Raw genomic sequence first — 17,516 nt, 5'->3', positions numbered from 1 at the left:
GCTTTGGAAATTCCTAGATCACTAATAATTGTTCCCTGGGGAAAAGAAATAAAGACTTGATACCCCCTTGTTTTGTAAAGTCTGTAAAGAAAAGTCGTAAAAATGGCTTGTTATCTCACCTATTCAAGCTCCGACTGTATGTTATTGCTAATTGGGTATAACATCCTTGTCTTGTTCTGCTCTCTGAAGCTAAATCAAGAAAGCGCCACTGCTGCGAACTAATTATATCTCTGGACTGCAGACTCCAGCTTGTCTTTCCCTTTATTGAGTTAAAAAATGGTCACCAACCTTAATCTTTCATATCCCCAAGCATTAGGGCTGTTGAAAAACTACTGCTTCCATCTGTGTTCCTGGCAGACACTGAGAAAGACGGAGCACATGGCTGGGAGGGGCACAGGTCTAGGGCCGGCAGGTCTCCAGGGGCAGACTGGCCCAGGTGACCAGCAATGTGAACAGGAGCCTTTTGCCAGTTTGCATTCAGCCAGCAGCATCCTTCATGGCCACATGGCAGCTGCCGGGAAGGAGGGGCATGGCAGCTTAGCTGAAAACTCCTGTCCACCAGGAACTCTGACCCAAGCCTCCTTTGTAACGCCCAGGCTCAGTTAGGGTACGTCTACACCCCTGTGACGTGGGCAGTGTGGGGGAGAGCTCTCCCGGCGATAAAAACCCCTCCCTGAATGAGGGGTTGTCGCTTTATCACTGGGAGTGCGGCTCCCGGCGAGAAAGCGCTGTCGATACAGGCGCTAAAACTTGTGTTGCTCGGGGGGCGGGGGGGGGGAGGGGTGGTGTGTTTCCACACCCCTGAACAACAAAAGTTTTAGCGCTGAAATTGGCCATGTAGACACCGTCTTGGTGAGCACCGACACCTTCAGGGGTAGCAGGAGGGAAGTCTACAGCTCCGAGCGAAGGAACTGGGGTACGGGAAAGCCTGCATCGTCATGGCACATGGAACCCGCTCTGTAAGTAACAAGAGGGCTTCAGCCTGCACATGTACAACCAAGGCGCAGGGAAGGACACCAGAAGAACCCTTGCCATGCTGCAGGGCAGGACTGAACTGGGGTGACCGATGTTAACAAGTGCTGCCCAGCGGCTGGGAGTCAAGAACAGAGCAGGCAGTGCACACCCAGCCCCAGCCATGATGCCAGATCGCCGGCTCTCTCCTTACCTAGCGTTTAGTCCAGTCTTGGCACCGTTCTCTTCCCAGCCCAGAGCAGGGCCCCTTTGCTGTAGGGCATCCACAGGGAAGAGGCTGCGCTAAGGGTTACATTGCTCCTGGTTGAGCCCCTGTTCTCTGAACGCCGCAAAAGGCCGTTCAACAGGAGGTCTGGTTCCGGAGAGCCACCCCTCCCATGATGACCCAGCCAATGCTGGGAGTGCCAGGCCGCGGGGGTCAGAGGCAACTGTGCTGTTATCCAGAAAAACCTGACTGAACCTTTCACTCTTTTCCAGAGTGCCCAGGAAGGTGGGAGCCCCCCGCTCCGCACAGCTGTTTGCTTTGACAGAGCTACAACCACAAAGCTGCTGACACAAAAGCCATGAGAACCTCCTCTCCGCTGGGCTCCCCTTGAGACACAGCAGCCCAAGAGCTGTGCTGAGATCCGTGAGGACTGTGTTTGTACACCACCATACAAGGGGCACTCGAAAGGACCTAGGATCAATATGGAAAGTCCCATATTCACCCCATACCAGAGTTTTAGCCCCTTTTCAAAGCTACGGCGAAGAATAGCGCCGCAGCAGGGCAGACAGAAACCATCCTGGCCCCAGAGCAGAGTTCTGCTGGGGACCTGTCACTTTTTCAACAAGCATTTTCCTTTATTAACTTCAGCAGTTGCTTTTATACCCAGCTCATTAGACAGCATTAACATATAGACATGTCTTGCCAGGGCTGGGACCAGACGCTATTTCTGGATTGCTGTAGATCTACATACAGGGAGGAGGTTAGGGTGTTTTTCCAGTATACTTTATTCATTCTACCCCCAGTGATTTATTCTCACAGAAACTCATTGCTGACTGTCTAGATATTATGCGTCTATTCTGGTCTGTTTAATTCCCAATGACATTAATGGGAATTACACAAGAAGAGATAAGCCCTCCAAGATTGTAAAACTACAACATAGATATTAATGGAGTATTTCTATTGCACGCACACTCCAATTCAGTACTTCTGAAGCCAGAACGGGACTGCAGAACCCTGGAGGCAGTGAACCATCAAGACAAGACAGAAAAGGTAGCCAATGAAGAATATACATAAACCTACTCAAATGCCATATTAAACAGGAGTCAGCAGAACTTAAATGATTCCTTGACCTGGTCTTAAAAAAAAAACATCCACCACACACACTTCTCCAATTTCCTCCCCAACTCCTATTGTTCTAAGTAACGCCAAGATCACAAAGACGGCAGAAAATAAGGCCCCTCTATCTGAGTTTACTTTGGGCACCTGGCAGTACCTTGTGTCTGCCCCTCTAGGATCAGTTTCCTTTCCTTGGGGGTTTTCTAAGAAACATTTTTTAAAAAGCTAGGAAAATACAATGGTGAAAACATGAATGTTCTCCGGGCAACTCACAGGAAGGTCCCGAACCTCAAGTTGTTGGTAACTCATTTTTGGAACTGATGCCACAGTACGTGGACAATGACCCTACAAGCAAGCCGGATTTCTGACGTGCCATTACTTAACTTTATTTCACGCACCTTGGACACAGGACTAGGCAGCTCTGTTTCAGTTCACTGTGTTTATGTTTTCTGATTCTCAGGCGCTAATACATGCTGCACTTCTGAACCGCAGAGAAACAGAGAAACGCATTGGATCTAAAACTTAGCCAGCGTTTACTTAAAAGGGAAAACTGTCCTATTCTAGATCAGGCGTTGTAAACCTCTTGAGGAAAAAAAATTAAGCTTTGATGCTCCAAACTAGCCAAGGGCATCCCTTTAAAAACCGATACTCCCGTGACTACTAATAATTAACCTGAATCACTTAAAGCCTCTTTTAATTTGTCAGTTTTAACTGCCAGCTCTACCCAGTAAATCAAACCAAGCGCGTATATACAGGCTGTGTGTATGGGGATAGCGAGGGGGTATCAGAGCAAGAGATGAGGTCAGTAAATATCACCCAATACAGTGGCCCTGCTTCCGGCTGTATCCACAACAGGACAGGCGCACACATGGACCAATCCGCATCATGCTAACAGTCTTGTAATTCAGTAGCACTGACGGGAATATTTAGATCATGCAATTAGCAACAGAGCAGTCTAAAACTGACGGCCGAACACCCAAGCAGGAGCTCACCCTATCGACGCAGTGAGCTACAATGGCTAGCAGCATTACCAACATTAAAAACCACCCGGCAGTATTTGCATCTTTCCTCCCCACCGCTCCCTTGTTGTGGAGCTGGAGCTGAATTAGAAAGCAATATGAATATTTATCTCTGACAGCTAAATCTCTTCACTGCAGAGTATTAAGGCTTTATTAGTGTTTGGTTACCACTGATGATAAGCCAGCTTTAGTTCTAGCCTGAAGCATGACAAAAATGACCTACAACAGGCAGCTGGTAGAAGCATAGAAGATTCCTTGATTCCAGGAGTGGGGGAACCCACCGAAACACAAACGCACTCCATCCCTCTGTGGGCCAAAAGCTCAATTTAGACCATCAATAAGCAGTTAAAATCCCCCTTTTTGCTGCTGCTCTTCGCTGAGCCCTGGTGCCTTCGCAGCTGCTGCTTGGGAGAGATTTTGTTCCGAGGGGTTTGGGGGGTGCAGTTTGCCATTTTGGGTTACAAATGCCGATCTACTCTCTCTTTAGCAAAAGGAATCCCAGGGGCTATAAAAATTCCCAGCAGGCTCTTGTCAGTTTCAGGTCATTAACTTTCTTTCATTGGGAGTTTGTTTACAGTGAGCCATAAATAGATGTGTTTGTGCTGCTCACTAGCAAAAAAAACCAGCCCAAAACCCCACACCACCCAGACTCTGAACAAGGCTTTTGAGATGCTACATGAGAAGGGGGCTGGGATGGGAAGAAATCCACATTAATAATTTCCTGCTTATCTTGCACAGCAATTTAGAACAATCTGGGGAGCACGACCAGGGAGAGAGAGCTGGTGCACGCTCCCCCAGTTTGGCCTACAGGGACTCTGCCGGCTCCTTCCTCCCCTCAACTCAATCTACCTTTGCATAGCTCCGACGGCCCCAAATTAAACAGGTGCATCGCATTTTCCACTGATTTTTGTTTTCACCTCTCCACATGTCAAGATAGAGTTGGCAGAAGCAGGCTAGGCATTGGGTCACGGGTCTCTGTGCCAGCCACATTCTTCAAATGCCAAATTCAGGAAAGTTCACTACTCCCTCCTCCCCCACCCCGCTGGCAAGGCCAGTGATATTACAACAGTCTTTGTATGCCATCCTTCATGAACCCACGTCACCCCTGCAGGGCCACAGGGGCAGCTCATAAATTACAGGGGAGCGGGGGATTGTTCTCAGAAACGTGGTCAAGTCAGGGCTAAAGCTCCCATGGTTATTGAGCAGTTGGGTTAGGCTTAGTTGATGCAGTTCATGGAATTGTGGCATCGCCCCCACACGTATGCACAGCTCAAAGGGCACCAGACACGTGACTACCAGCAGGAATGCGTGGGGCTCCTAAGAATGCAACCAGGGCCTCGCTGCAAACAGCACTGGCAGGAGAGCCTTTGCCAAGGGCAGCACGTGGCTGCTTTCTCGGAATCTCTGGGTTTCAGAATTACTGCATTTCTACCCAAGCCCTCAGTATGAAAGCCTGGCCAGGCAGACATACAACCTTTCTGGATGGCAGGACTGCCATGCACAGACGTGGGCTGTAAAGATCTCCAATGTTCTGAGTAGGGGATGTGTCCAGACTTTCCCCAAATGAAGACTGCATTAGCAACTGGCCCAGAACACCAAGTAACCTGACTGCAGTCACCTAGTCTGTAATATGAAGGATTGGAGTTCAACACCAAGTGGCCAGTTCCCTGGGCATCCTGGGATCTATAGTCTCTAAAGGCCATACGTCCATATTAAAGGAGAAGGTGGCCAAGGCTGAATTGCAGAACACTAATGCATATGTCACGCCGTGCAAACCTCAGGTCGCTATCCAGGCCCCATGTATTCTGCAGTGATGGAAGCAGATTACCCCCCCACACACCCACCCACCCAAAAAAAGATGGTTCCGGCCTTTGGGGTAGTAAAGAAAGCCCCGATTGTAAACAGATGCAGCTCTCTCTGCCCCAAGATACAGACAGTCTGTGAGAGCTGCAGACAGCTCCAATGAGCTCATTGGAGATGGACTCTGAAACCTAAAAATGAGAAAGTAAATGTCAACATTGTTAACAATTTCACAGCCGGTTTTTTTTTTTTTGTTTTTTTTTGTTTTTTTTGTTTTTTTGTTTTTTTTTTTTAAGAGGGACACTTACAAAGTGTTTTCATCCCACAATCCCAAGGCACCTCACTGGGTACCAAAATCCCCTAGGGTCCCCGACTCAGCCTCCGAAGTCTCCAGCTTCCCTCTGGGAACCCCTAAAATACAACTATGCATGATCACTACAAACACTTGCAGCCACGGGAGAGTGAGAGCCAAGGGGGAAGAGTAAGATACACGGAACGTATTATCTAAACCAACAGCCCGTGGATTTAAAAATTTTATTAAGAAGATGTTAAAAAAAAAATAGTGAACAGAGTTAGAGCATAGAGGTTTCTGGTTATTAGGGAATAACATACAGATTATTGAGGGTGCAAAGTTTGGTTTAAGATCAGGTGGCTGAGGAATACATAGTCTGCAATACCCCCGATTGGGGGTAAAAGGTTGTTGGGTCAAAGTACAGACATTGAGATATGAGGGTATGAAGTTCATAGAGTGGTTGTGTTCGGGTGTGGAGTATAATGAATGGATACGATGATGAGGATGGATTGACCCTCATTTGGTGAGATTTAATGTTCAGGGAGTTTATGGTTCCAGTTCATATGATCCAATGGAGAAGGTCACTTGGTCCCTTTCTCATAGTGGGAGAATGTCGTCACTCTGGCTCACGCCTCCTGGTACTGTCGGTAGCCGGTGATGTGCTCAATGTAGATGTCCCTGGACCATCAGATGGCGTCTGAGACCATGAGGCGCCGCATGAGACGTGTGTAGCGTCGACTGATCCCGCAGGTCCGCAGCACACGCTCGTTGCAGGGGTCCCAGGCTCCCAGGGCTCCGACAATCAAGGCGTCCATCTGCACCTCATAGCCCTTCGCTCTCAGGGTGTCAGCCGGGGGGCGTACTTTTCCAGCTTATGAGCTTGGGCTTCGCAAAATGCCGGAGTCCTGTTCTCAAAGGAGACCGTGACGTTGATGAGGATGATCTTTTTCTGGGCCACATTGGTGACGACCATGTCAGGTCGTAGCTGGCCGTCGGTACCGGGGATGGTGCAGTTCACGGAGATCTCCCCCCGGCGTGGCGCGATGGCTTTCACTAGGCGGTTCTGGATGGTGTTGTGGCGCAGCTGCCAGGCTCTAGAGTGGGGTTTGCAGCTGCACAGGACGTGGGGCAGGGTCTCGTTGGAGTAGCCGCACTTCCTGCGACACTTGTCTCGGCTCCCGTGGCGGACGGCTCCGTTGAGCGGGACGCAGTTGAGCCGGGCACGGTGGATGAACCGCCCCGAAATAGGCAAAGCCGCCCCTGGCGAGGAAGTGGTTGCTGGCGTCCCACTTGCTGGTCAACTCAAAGGCTTTACCCTGGTCCGGTTTACGCTTCAGGGTTTCCACATACAGCGAGCGGATGGCGGCCTTTAGAGTCCTCTCCAGCAAGACCCTGGCCGTCGGGGTGACGATGGTGTTGTCGTCGGACCTGATCTGCGGCACCCGGACTCCTAGCTCCTGACGCTCCTTGCACCACTCCCAGCAGCAGCCGATGCGCTTCCCCAGGCAACGCGTGGCGTTGCGAGTGCGGGACCACAGTGAAGCGATGTCGCGCCCGTCCCATCTGATACTACTCAGGGCAACGGCTCATCCACTAGTCTGAGTTCCAAGGAAGTATCTGGCTAACCCAGTGGTGGCTGGAACCAGGCTGTATGTGCGACTAATTAGCCATGTGAGTTTGCCTCATGTCCGTGTGTTTGCTGCATTCCATGGTGTAGCTCCGGCAGGCCAAACCCAAGTTCTACCCTCACATGGCGGAGCTTCAGTCAGTTCTCTCTGCACCCGGAGCAGCTCAGCAGGCTAGCAATCTACACTTGCTCTCCCACCAGTGCAGCTCTACCTGTGGCAGCAATGGGGGAGGGAGGCGAGTTTAGAAAAGGAGTGTAGCATCCACACAGCTCAGGATGAGTGGCAATCTCTCAGAATGGCGCTGCTACAAGCCTGCTGCCTTGGGATATTAAGAGAAGCTCATGGAGGAGTGGAGTGGTCCTAACACACAAAGCTTCAATTTGTGAACATTGTTTGAAAGGAGAAGCACTCCCCTGTCCTTAGGGGAAAAAAAAGACCATGCAAAGTGACTATCATCAGATAGGGGATTCAAGGCCAAGCCAGGCCCATCAGCCGTTACTGGGACATACAGCACAACCTGAGTGGGACACCGTATCAGCCACGCTTTCACTACAGGCAGAGCTGCACTATAAATGAGGTCACAATGTGCCCAGAGGGCCACGACTTTTGGGCTCATTCTGTTTCTCTGCAGGATGGGGCCTTGCCAGCCCTAAATTCCCAGGGAGCCGTTTCCACTTTACATGGAAAATATTTTTTTTTTTTTTAAAACAATATACCCACGCAACCTGTAGTCAGAGCAACGCAAATAGCCCCTTCTCCCCATGTAAATTAAAACACCCATTAGGCAGATTTCAAAAGATGTCAGGAGGCTTATAATTATCCACGACATCCTTCTGAGATAAAAGCGATTACCGGGGATGCAAATCACTTAGCAACCAATCAGTGCCCCCAGAGTGCAAAGCACTGACCAGCCATCCATTTTCGCCTCGTCCTTTTCTTCCCTGCACCAAGCAAATACAAACACAGATAAAAAGAGGCACAATAGCTCTTGACACGCAAATAGGTTAACATAATAAAGCCAGCTTTAGCCGGCTCACTCGAGGGAGAAAAGCAATTCTGAGGCAAGCAGGAGGTAATAAAACAGGGCTTTTGTGTTCCTGGCTTCTATTCTCACCCTGTGCCAGCTTTGCTGCATTAGCTGATAGGAATCACCGTTTGATTGAATTACCTTTCATGAATATTAGGTTTTTGAGGAATGTGCAGGCAGAAGAGAAAGGAGATATGTCTTATTTTTGCATGCATGCGCGCTGCAGATGAACCTGCGATTTCCACAATCACTTGCAGTAGGACGGGCTCCCTCTTTGGGAGCATGGTCTCTGCTCAGAAAGACTTGTTTCTGCAGATGCAAATCCAAATACCCTGTCGGGTGGCACAAGCAAAAAGGCCAACCTGATCCCAGCCCAGCTGCAAATCAACCCTGTAGATACACATGTATTGCAAGCACGAGAGATGTGTATTTTACTAGTGCACAAGCATTCTACTCAGCGTAAAAGCTCCGACGAGCCTGGTACTCTAAACAACTTTCACCCGCCTCACAATGCTTTTAGAAACCCAATTCTAACTAAGATCAGGGAGGGGAAAACCCACTGCCTTTAACAGAAGCGACGGCCAAACAAACCCCAATATCTGACGTTACTGGGGAAACAAGGAAATGGAATATGCAGGGACTTGCATTTTCCTTTAGACTGGGCTTTATAAAAATAGAATCCCCCCTGTCCCCCACCCATCGCCAACCTACAGCTAGCGCTCAGTCACGGACACCCACAGGGTGCGGTGTAAGAGCTGGGTATTATTAATTATTTTGGAGATTGGCTGCTGAGTTTAGTTAGAGGCCAGCATTTTACTTACAGCTGTGTGAGATGTAGCTGCCTCTGTGTCCGAGGCTCTCCAGCATTTCAGCCGCGTGCTCAGTGATCTGTGACTCAGCCAGTGCCCCTTGCTCTACGCACCCTCTCAAACCACTCCTCCAGACACCTGTTCAAGCAGGTGGGGGAAGAGAATGAGTTGGGGGAACATGTGCTGGTCCCTACTGGACATTTATCCAGATTGTCCGATCACCGAAGTTTGCTGTGCCTCTGGCCAGGACTCTAGCAGAGGGTGTGCGAGCGTCAGGTGTGCGAGGGTGAGGCGGCCTGGCACCTCTGACAAAGGAGTTCAGGCCACAGCTTGCTGCATCAAGACATGCAACAGAAAGGCCCAGAGCATCAGGCCTGTGAAGAAGGCACCCTACATTGGCCCTGCTTGAAACAGAAGAGTACAGGGTAGCTTCAGAGAAGGTCACTGCGCACCCATCAGCCATAGGTTCAGGGCAATCTCAGATCAGATACCATTCCTGCCTGCAGGCTGTTTGGTGGCTTGAGAGAGAAGCATTTGGGGTCTCAGTGCCCAGGGGACATCATCTCTCCAGCAGAGAAGGCAAGGAAGGAGCAGTAAACTCCCCTCGTGCTGGCCTCTGGGACACCCCCTCCAGATCAGGCTGGAAGTTGACTGGCTATGCAGGGGGAATCTGGCACTGCTGCTGACCACGCCACACCTGCGCTGTAGATCACTGGGGAAAGGCAGACGCCAGCACCTCTCACGAGGGCGATACCAAAAAAGAAGAGTCATGGTAATTAGAAGTTCTTAATTCACGATGCAGAGACATAGGTGCTGGATCTGGGGGTGCTGCCGCAGCCCCTGGCTTGAAGTGGTTTCCATCATATCCAGGGTTTACAGTCGGGTTCAATGGCTCTCAGCTCCCCCACTACACAAACTGTTCCAGCACCCCTGGGCACACGACTGTTTGATGCAAAGACCTGCTGTTGGGGACCACCCTCAAACACCTGGGCTAGCTCACTCCTACCCCCAGTCTCAGAACGGATGGCAAATTGCGATATTGACCCACTCACAGAAAGTCATGGAGAGAGAGCACCCGAATCGGAGATTCCCTCCGAAAGCTCTAAAGAAGCCCAGCATATCTGAAGAACACCACAGAAAGCAGAGTACACAGCACAGCTACAACCTGGGATCCACAGCTTCCTAATAGGGACCTTTTGTTCTCGGCAGGTAGATCAGTGAGAAAGATCAGCCATTAAAAACACTCACTCCGCAAATTCAGCTATCCGTTTCCATTCAGAATAACTGACCAATCACATCATTCCATGGGTTTCTTTACTCTGGCCTTGGGATAAATATTCAGAGACTTAGCTGTTTAAATGTTTAATGATCGGTCTTATTTCTACTGAACATATCTTGCAGCTTGAACGCAGAAAAGAACTTGCACTGGTATTTACTGAACTGCTAAACTGGCAAGGAAGCTGTATGCAAGGACAGGAAGGAATGCCAAGTTCCTAAAGACCAAGATTGGCTTCCTCCCCTTTTAGCCAGTAGGGACTCCGAAAGACAAAAAACAGATTTAATGGCTTTTCTAATCTTTTCCTGCTAATTGGATCAAAGCACTCTTACCTAATTCAGACGCACACCCCCCAAGCACCTCCAAATCTCCCCCCGCAAAAAGTCAAATGATTTCCTAGACTAGATTCAAACATTCCCTAGCACTTCAATTCTATTTTATAGGTTTGCAGCTTCTTAGATTGAGAAGGTAAGAGAGGGAACCCACACACTGGAAAGCTGTTTATCAAACTCAAATGCCCCAGCCAATCTTTCCCCTTAACGAGTACATCTGACAAGCCCTCTTGTGCATAAATGGGTTACACTTCTGCTGTGTTTCCTGTTTTCCTCCAGTAATTGGCCATGTCTGTTAGGAACATTACAAGTTCCTCTTCCCCCCCTCACAGTCACACCTGTTATATGAAAGCTATTGGCAGGTTACATTTGCTTCTAGCAAGCAATGTACTTTTAAGAAGTTCACTTAACGTCAGCTGTATATTATGACTTGACACTGCACGGCGAGAAAGACACACCCCTCTATTAAACCGGTCACTTGCAATTTTGTTGTGTGTATCACTGATGCATGCCATTTACTAAGGAATGCACTACAGGGCTACCTGAAGCAGTGTATGCTCAGAGTGGGAACCTGAGAGGTGCCTAAGACATGTGACTTGCAAATACATTTTTTAACATAAGCCTTTCACTGGGTTTCGTTCAAAATGTGACAAGATTCATTTGGTCAGAATCAGAGCGAGCACACACACATCTTTATTAATAAATGAAAACACAAGCCCTATAGTCAAAAAGTCTACACAAGAGCTGAGGAAAGCCATAAACACTAGATCGTTCCTCTACACTCAACATCAGTCCCACTGCAGTAACTGGTGACACTTTTACCGAGCTGAAAAAGAACAGAACCGAACCTTGGAATTTTAAACATTCCCTGCCACCATCCTGGGCAACAGAACCTTATACAGTGCGCTCTGGCCTTAGGAATATGCCATTGTGACAACCAAGCAACAAAGAGGTAACTTGCACATAGGTTAAGTGTCAGAGAAGCCACACAAAGGGAATGAGGCATGCACAATGCTCTAAGAGACCAAATACTGTTGGTATCTTGAAGCATCGAGAGCCAGTAATGTCCTGAGGATCTGATCCAGTCAGATCATCTCCCCTACACGCTGCACACATTTGGCACAGTACAAACACAAGATACCATTTTAAAAATTAAACTCCTGTTCTTCCTTAAAACTACATTTACAGTGATGAACAAACCCTGGGTATTTTGCTTTGGACATCCTAAACATTCCCCAATAAGTGCCGTGAGATATCGGACCTCTGACTTGGATTGCTCAACATTAACATGCTGCATATTGAGCATTTTAATTGCCTTTATTTGGCAGCTCTCCTCAAAGCCAGATTTAGATGCTCTTATAGGTTCTTTGTACCTGGCATTAGGAATACCTCTAACTTTCTGTTCCCTGCTCAGCCAGATAGGAAAGATGTTCTGATCATCCCTGGTCATGTGAAAGGAACTGACCTCAGCTTAAACAGCGGGAAGCCACAAAATGCCCAGCAGTATTATCCATTTAACTCTTGCAGACTGTCCTGCTTTGCCTCTGGCAGTTCAAATTTCCCTGCACTGAAGTTACAGGAGATATTCTGGGGGATTCTCTCTCTACCCAAGAGCGAGTTTGAATGCATTTCAGGAAATTCATTGTGTTTGAAGACGGGTCTGTCTACACCCAAGTGGAGAAAGCTAGAAGTTTGAGAGAACAGCGTCTAAAGAAGAACATTTCTCAGGTGTTCTTTTTTGTTACTGGGGATATTCATATAAACACAAGGGCTGGCATTAAAGATTTCATGTTTCTGCCCTTCTCATGAATTCTGTTTGCAAGGGCCTAAGTGTTTCCACAGCTACCAAGGGATCAGGATGTTCGGCAGAAAAACCGCAGCAAGAACAGGTGGGTTATTTTTCCTGTAAGAATCCAGTTCCATGCCATCGGGGTCAGTGATGAAACTAGAAATATATATAAACTATATATGGAAATAAACTATCCATCTCACGGGGAAAACTCAAGAGACGGGGTCCTTTAAGGAGAGAGTTGTTTGCATCAAACATAGATCCAGTAGTTCAGCCATCACAAAAAGGGAAAAAAACTACTGTTCTGGTTTCATCACTGAATTGGCAGATTAAATTAAGCGGAAAGAAATATACAACCGCTGCTTGCTGAGGACGCAAGCAGTCCTGAGTATGCCAGAACTCTCCTTAAGACAATCTAAGCACGTAAATCTGCCAGGTCTGCCTGAGCGGTCTGTGTCTCCTACTAGGTCATTGGGGTTTATTAGCACTGAACTAACCTTTCAACTGCTCCTCATTAAGCCGAGAAGCCCCTTTCAGAGCTAAAAATACCAGAAGGTCATTCTCCAGCTCCCAGCAGGAGGGGCTCAGCCTGTGTCAACCACACAAAAGAATTTAGCAGGAAGAGGACATTGCTGGGTTCACATGTGCCCTCTGTGTGTGTGTGTGTGGGGGGGGGGTGTCTTCCACCCCAGATCCAAGCCAGTCCCATGCTTTGAGCCAGTGGCAGGTATTTAGAAGAATCCATCACACCCCTAGATTCAACCCCTGGTTGGGTTTCAAGGCTTACATTTCAGGCCCTGCAAACAGTCAGGGCTCCCGGGCTGGGTGACACCCTGGGGCAGTTCACAGCTGTGTGGGAAGGCCCTGGGGAGAAGGGCAGCCCTGGGAGCACAGGGTGTGAAGAGGCCAGCAGTGCCTCAGCTCGGGAGCAGGGGGAGATCTTCTCCGAGGTAGCACTCACTGACCGGGCCACTGCAGACGGGGAGAAGCCGGAGCAGCGCTGGTTCAGGTGGGGGTGTTGGGGGGCTCTGGCTGGTGGCGCCCCAGGGCTACACGCGATGGAGAGGAGTCACCCCCCGCCCCCCGGGCACAGGTCCGGGCTCTGCACAGCCGCCCGCCAAGGGTCCTACTTGTCCGAAGGCAGGTCTCGAGCAGCTACCGGCAGCGGAGTCGGGGACCCCTTGCCCGCGAGGGGCTGGGTCCCCTTCCCCGGCCGCTCGCCCTACAGCGCTGGGGAGTCGGACCTGCTCCCCGCTGGCCCGACAGCGGCCACCCGGCTCCCCCCGACGCCGAGCCAGCCCAGCCGGGCTCCCCCAGCCCTGCGCGGCGTCCGCTCGCGGGGAGCCGCCGGTGCTAGAGGGGACCGGGGCCGGTGGCGCAGCCCGGCCGGATCCCCGCCCCGGCCGCGGGCAGACACCCACCCCGGGGGAGCCGCCGCAACCCGCCGCCCAGCCCGCTACTCACCATCCGCGCTGCGCCGGGCGGCTGCCTCCCCAGGACGCTGCAGGCCGGAGCGAGCCCCGCGGCCATGAACCAGCGGCGGGGGGGTAAATCCCGGATAACAGCAACCAAATCCTGCCCGGGGCCGAGGCAAATCCTGTCCCGGGGCCCGGCCGGGCGCTGGGGGTCACGCCGGGGACGCAATGCCCATCCCGGGCTGCGCTGGAGCAGGGGAGCCGGGGACCGCTGGCTCGGAGAGTCGCTGCGGCGGGTGCACGGGCGGTGTGTCGCGGGTCCCGCCCGGCGTGTCGCCTCCGGAGCAGGGGGGGTGGTTACATCCTGGGGGCGGCGGGGCCGGGCCGGCTGCGCTCGGGGGTCCCCGCGCTCGCGGCAGGGCTGGGGTTTCTTTGTGTGCAGCCCGGGAGAGCCCGAGGATCCGGCGCGTGTCTCCGCGCAGCCTGCTCCGCCCGGTGCCTTCAGCCCCCGGTGCCAACCCGCTGAGCCGCTGCAAGCGGCGGGGAGGCGGCAGCGGCCGCTCCGGCGCCTCCGCGCCCCGCTAGCCCGTCATCGCGCGGCGGCCGAGGGTGGAGAGGATGCGCCGCCGGCTCGAGCCCCCGCCGGCCCCAGGCAGAGCCGGCGCTCCGGAGCGGTCGCGGCAGCTCCAGCCCCGCTCAGCCGCGGCCGGGCGCCGAGGAGGAAGCAGCTCCGGCTCCCTCCGCCCTGCCTGAGGGCGCCCCGGGGGCAGCGTCTCCTGCCCGGGCTCCCCGCTGCAGGGAGGGCGGCGGGGGGATGCACCAGCTCCGGCGGCGGCTCCTTCATGCACCGGGGCGGGCCCCGCACGCACGGGCCGCGGCCCCGGCTCCCTTCGGGCGGCTCCGGGCCCGGCTGCGCCCCGTCCCCGGCCCGGCGGCCCCGCTCGCTTCTCCCCTCCTGCCCGGCGCGCGGCTCCGGCGACACTGAGCGGCTGAGCCGGGGCCCGGCACCCGCACGCGGCTGAGCTACGCCCCCTCCCCGGCCCGTTACCAGGGTGACGCCCTGTAGCGTCCTGCGGGGGCGGGGCTGCTGCCACGCGTTCTTTTCGCGGTAAAATTCAAAGGGAGCCGAGCCGCGGGCCGCCCCCCTCCAGGACTACAGGCCCCGGCATGCCCCGCGCCATTAGCCCCCTCCCGGGCTCTGCCTGGGGGGCGCGGGGCAATCTGGGAATCGTAGTCTGCAGGGGGGCTGACCCCTGCCTTAGGGCCGGGTCCATTGTATTGACAGCGCTCTGGGACTGGGGCTCCTGGGCAGGTTGTCCGGTGGGACGGCCCTGTTGGTACGCTCCTGGGAGAGACACTAAGGGACATGGGATCTTGAGGGGGGACCCGCTGGGGATCACCTGGGAGGGTACTTATGGGAGAGGTGCGTTTGCGGAGTGCTGAGGCATCACTTGTGGAGCTCCTTTAGGAATCTTGGGGGGCCCATTGTGGATACCCTTTAGGTCCAGAGGGGTTGTAGGCCAGCTGCTATACTATTCTAGCACAGGGTTTTGTAACTGGAACACAGGGATGGTTGTAGCGCCTCCAACCAGCATCCATCTGCTCTAGTCTCCCGTTGCCCAGTTATTCCTACTCTCTGTTTTCCGTGCTTTAGACAGTTTCTAATCTATGACAATACATAGTCAGGGGGTGAAAGGTAGTTTCCTCAATAGACTGTGGTGAGGGACTTCTTCATAGGCTTTTGACAGTCTGAATAAATTATATCTACTGAATCTCCATTATCCACTATTTTGCTAACATTCCAAAGAACTCTAGTAGATTGGAGAGGCGTGATTTTCCTGTACAGATGTCATACTGGTTTTCCCCATCACAGCATGACTATTTAGGTGCTTTATAACTCTTCTCTGTAATTATTATTTCAAACAGTTCTTCACAGTGAAGTAAGACTGATTACATAGAGATAAAAGGCTCTCTAACCCATTCCCAACCCCAAGAGCCAGCTATTTTCCCGGGATGATGTTATAGTCTCATCTGCATGGGTCTCCCCTTGACACTTTTTCCCATGCAACTTCATGCCATTGACATCTTGCTGGTAAAACACATAAGGTCTGAACTAAGGCTGTAAATTTTCTGCTCTCATTTTACAGACAATTCAGATAGAAGCAAGAAAGACCTAGCACAAAGAGCCTGGAGTAAATGAATGATAGCTGCCTGCCTTGATGGGGCTAATCATTTCATGATGGGCTAACTCATTTCTCCATGAGATTTGGCAGCAACATTTTCACAGTGAAGCTGTGCAATCACCTCTGAATGGCGAGCGTTTTCATAGATTCTAAGACCAAAAGGGACACTTATGATCATGCATAACATGGGTGAAAGAATTTCAGCCAGTAATTCCTGCATCCAACCCAAGTAGAGTGTATCATTTAGAAAAACATCCAGTCTTGATTTAGGGTCTGATGATCCTCAAGCTCATTGAAGTCAGTGGACAAGCTGTCATTGATTTAAATAAGAGATGGAGGATTTAGCACATCCCTTTATAAGTTCAAGGTATTCTAAGCAGGTGCAGGCAAACATAGATATAAATTCTCCCCACCCCAGAGAGTCATCCAAACTCATGCTGCACCTTGATGGAGGTGCTAACTAGTTCCAGTGACTTTCTCAGTTTTTCCATTATTTTTTGTTTTCATTGGAACTCTTGAGTTTTCTGTTATAGGTCAGAACAGGAAGCAGAAGTTTCAAAATACCTTGGCTTGTCCTCTCAGTCTTTCTAGCTCCTTTTTCTCCATGAAGCCCTGTTCATCTTTGCAGACTTCAGGGAGTTAGGATAGCTGAGGTACTCAAATTTTGGGCATATTTTTATAAGGAACCAAATCTCCAAACCTCTGGAGATTCCTTCTTACTAGTTCCCATCCAGGGAACGTTAAGGTTGAGAAATTATAATAAAATAATAGCTAGATATGCTTTCAGAAGAGTGATTCCTCTGTGTAATTATAACACATATTATCCTCCCTATGAAAATACATTATACTGAATACATTATCTTTGAGCAGGGCTATTCATACTATTCATTTGTTTCATTTCTTTCTTTCTTTTTCTTTTTGCTAGCATATTCACTAGGTTCTTGTGCAACTTTATAAATCTGCACTTGCTTATTTATCTCCTTTCTATGTTATAGTCTAGGCTAGAGATTAGGAAAAAAACTATTATACGTTTGTGAATAGGAAATAGATTGTTCAAAGATAATTTAATCAAGGCTATTAATAAGTCAGATAGAAAGAGCTTTTTATATTCAGTACAAAAAAAGGAAACCTCATTTTTCCACAGAAATGTCTTAACTACCTGGAGTCACTCATTGGCACTTGGAAGCGTTACAGTGTGTTTACTGGGGAAGAAGTCTCTTTTGAATCAGGTGAACATTTTAACTCTGCATTAGTCTGTCAAACCTAAAATTTAGATGTGCAATACAAATGTTTTTACAGGATAGAAACGTTTCCATGATTTAAAAAAAAAAAAATGAATGAACTATTTTTTTACATAAATATTTCCCAACAATGTTGGGAACCTACACACAACATTATCCTGCTAATGAATGAGAGCCACAAAGTGCAATTGATTATAAACGTTAAATGAAACTGACCAGTTTAATTTCAATGTTCAAGCTGAGTAAATTGCAAAAACAAGCAAGCAGCTTCCATCAATGGTGAAAGATACAGATTTTTAAAAGTCCTTCAGCTTTAGCACAAATAATGTATGGGCCAGATCCCCTGCTGGCATAAACCCCCTTACACCAGTTGGGAATCTAGCCCAAAGGTTTTAAACACATGTGGTCAGAT

The 17,516-nt window shown here is 50.2% G+C and overlaps 1 protein-coding gene across 2 annotated transcripts in view; it reads right to left on the bottom strand.

Moving 5' to 3' along the window:
- FAM222A (family with sequence similarity 222 member A) overlaps positions 1-14,239 on the bottom strand; it is a 108,746-nt gene extending 94,507 nt beyond the window's left edge. The window contains exon 1 of one of the 2 annotated variants that reach the window (XM_054006951.1): positions 13,730-14,239. The gene's annotated coding sequence lies outside the window, so the exon portion shown is untranslated. The remainder of the gene's footprint in view (positions 1-13,729) is intronic. The other variant, XM_054006952.1, reaches the window with a different exon arrangement.
- Between the last annotated feature and the right edge of the window lie 3,277 nt (positions 14,240-17,516).

This window comes from Malaclemys terrapin, chromosome 16 (genome assembly GCF_027887155.1).
Source record: "Malaclemys terrapin pileata isolate rMalTer1 chromosome 16, rMalTer1.hap1, whole genome shotgun sequence".
Lineage (NCBI taxonomy): Eukaryota > Metazoa > Chordata > Testudines > Emydidae > Malaclemys > Malaclemys terrapin.
Note: the sequence above shows the minus strand (reverse complement) of the source record. Positions and strands in the feature narration are given on the sequence as shown.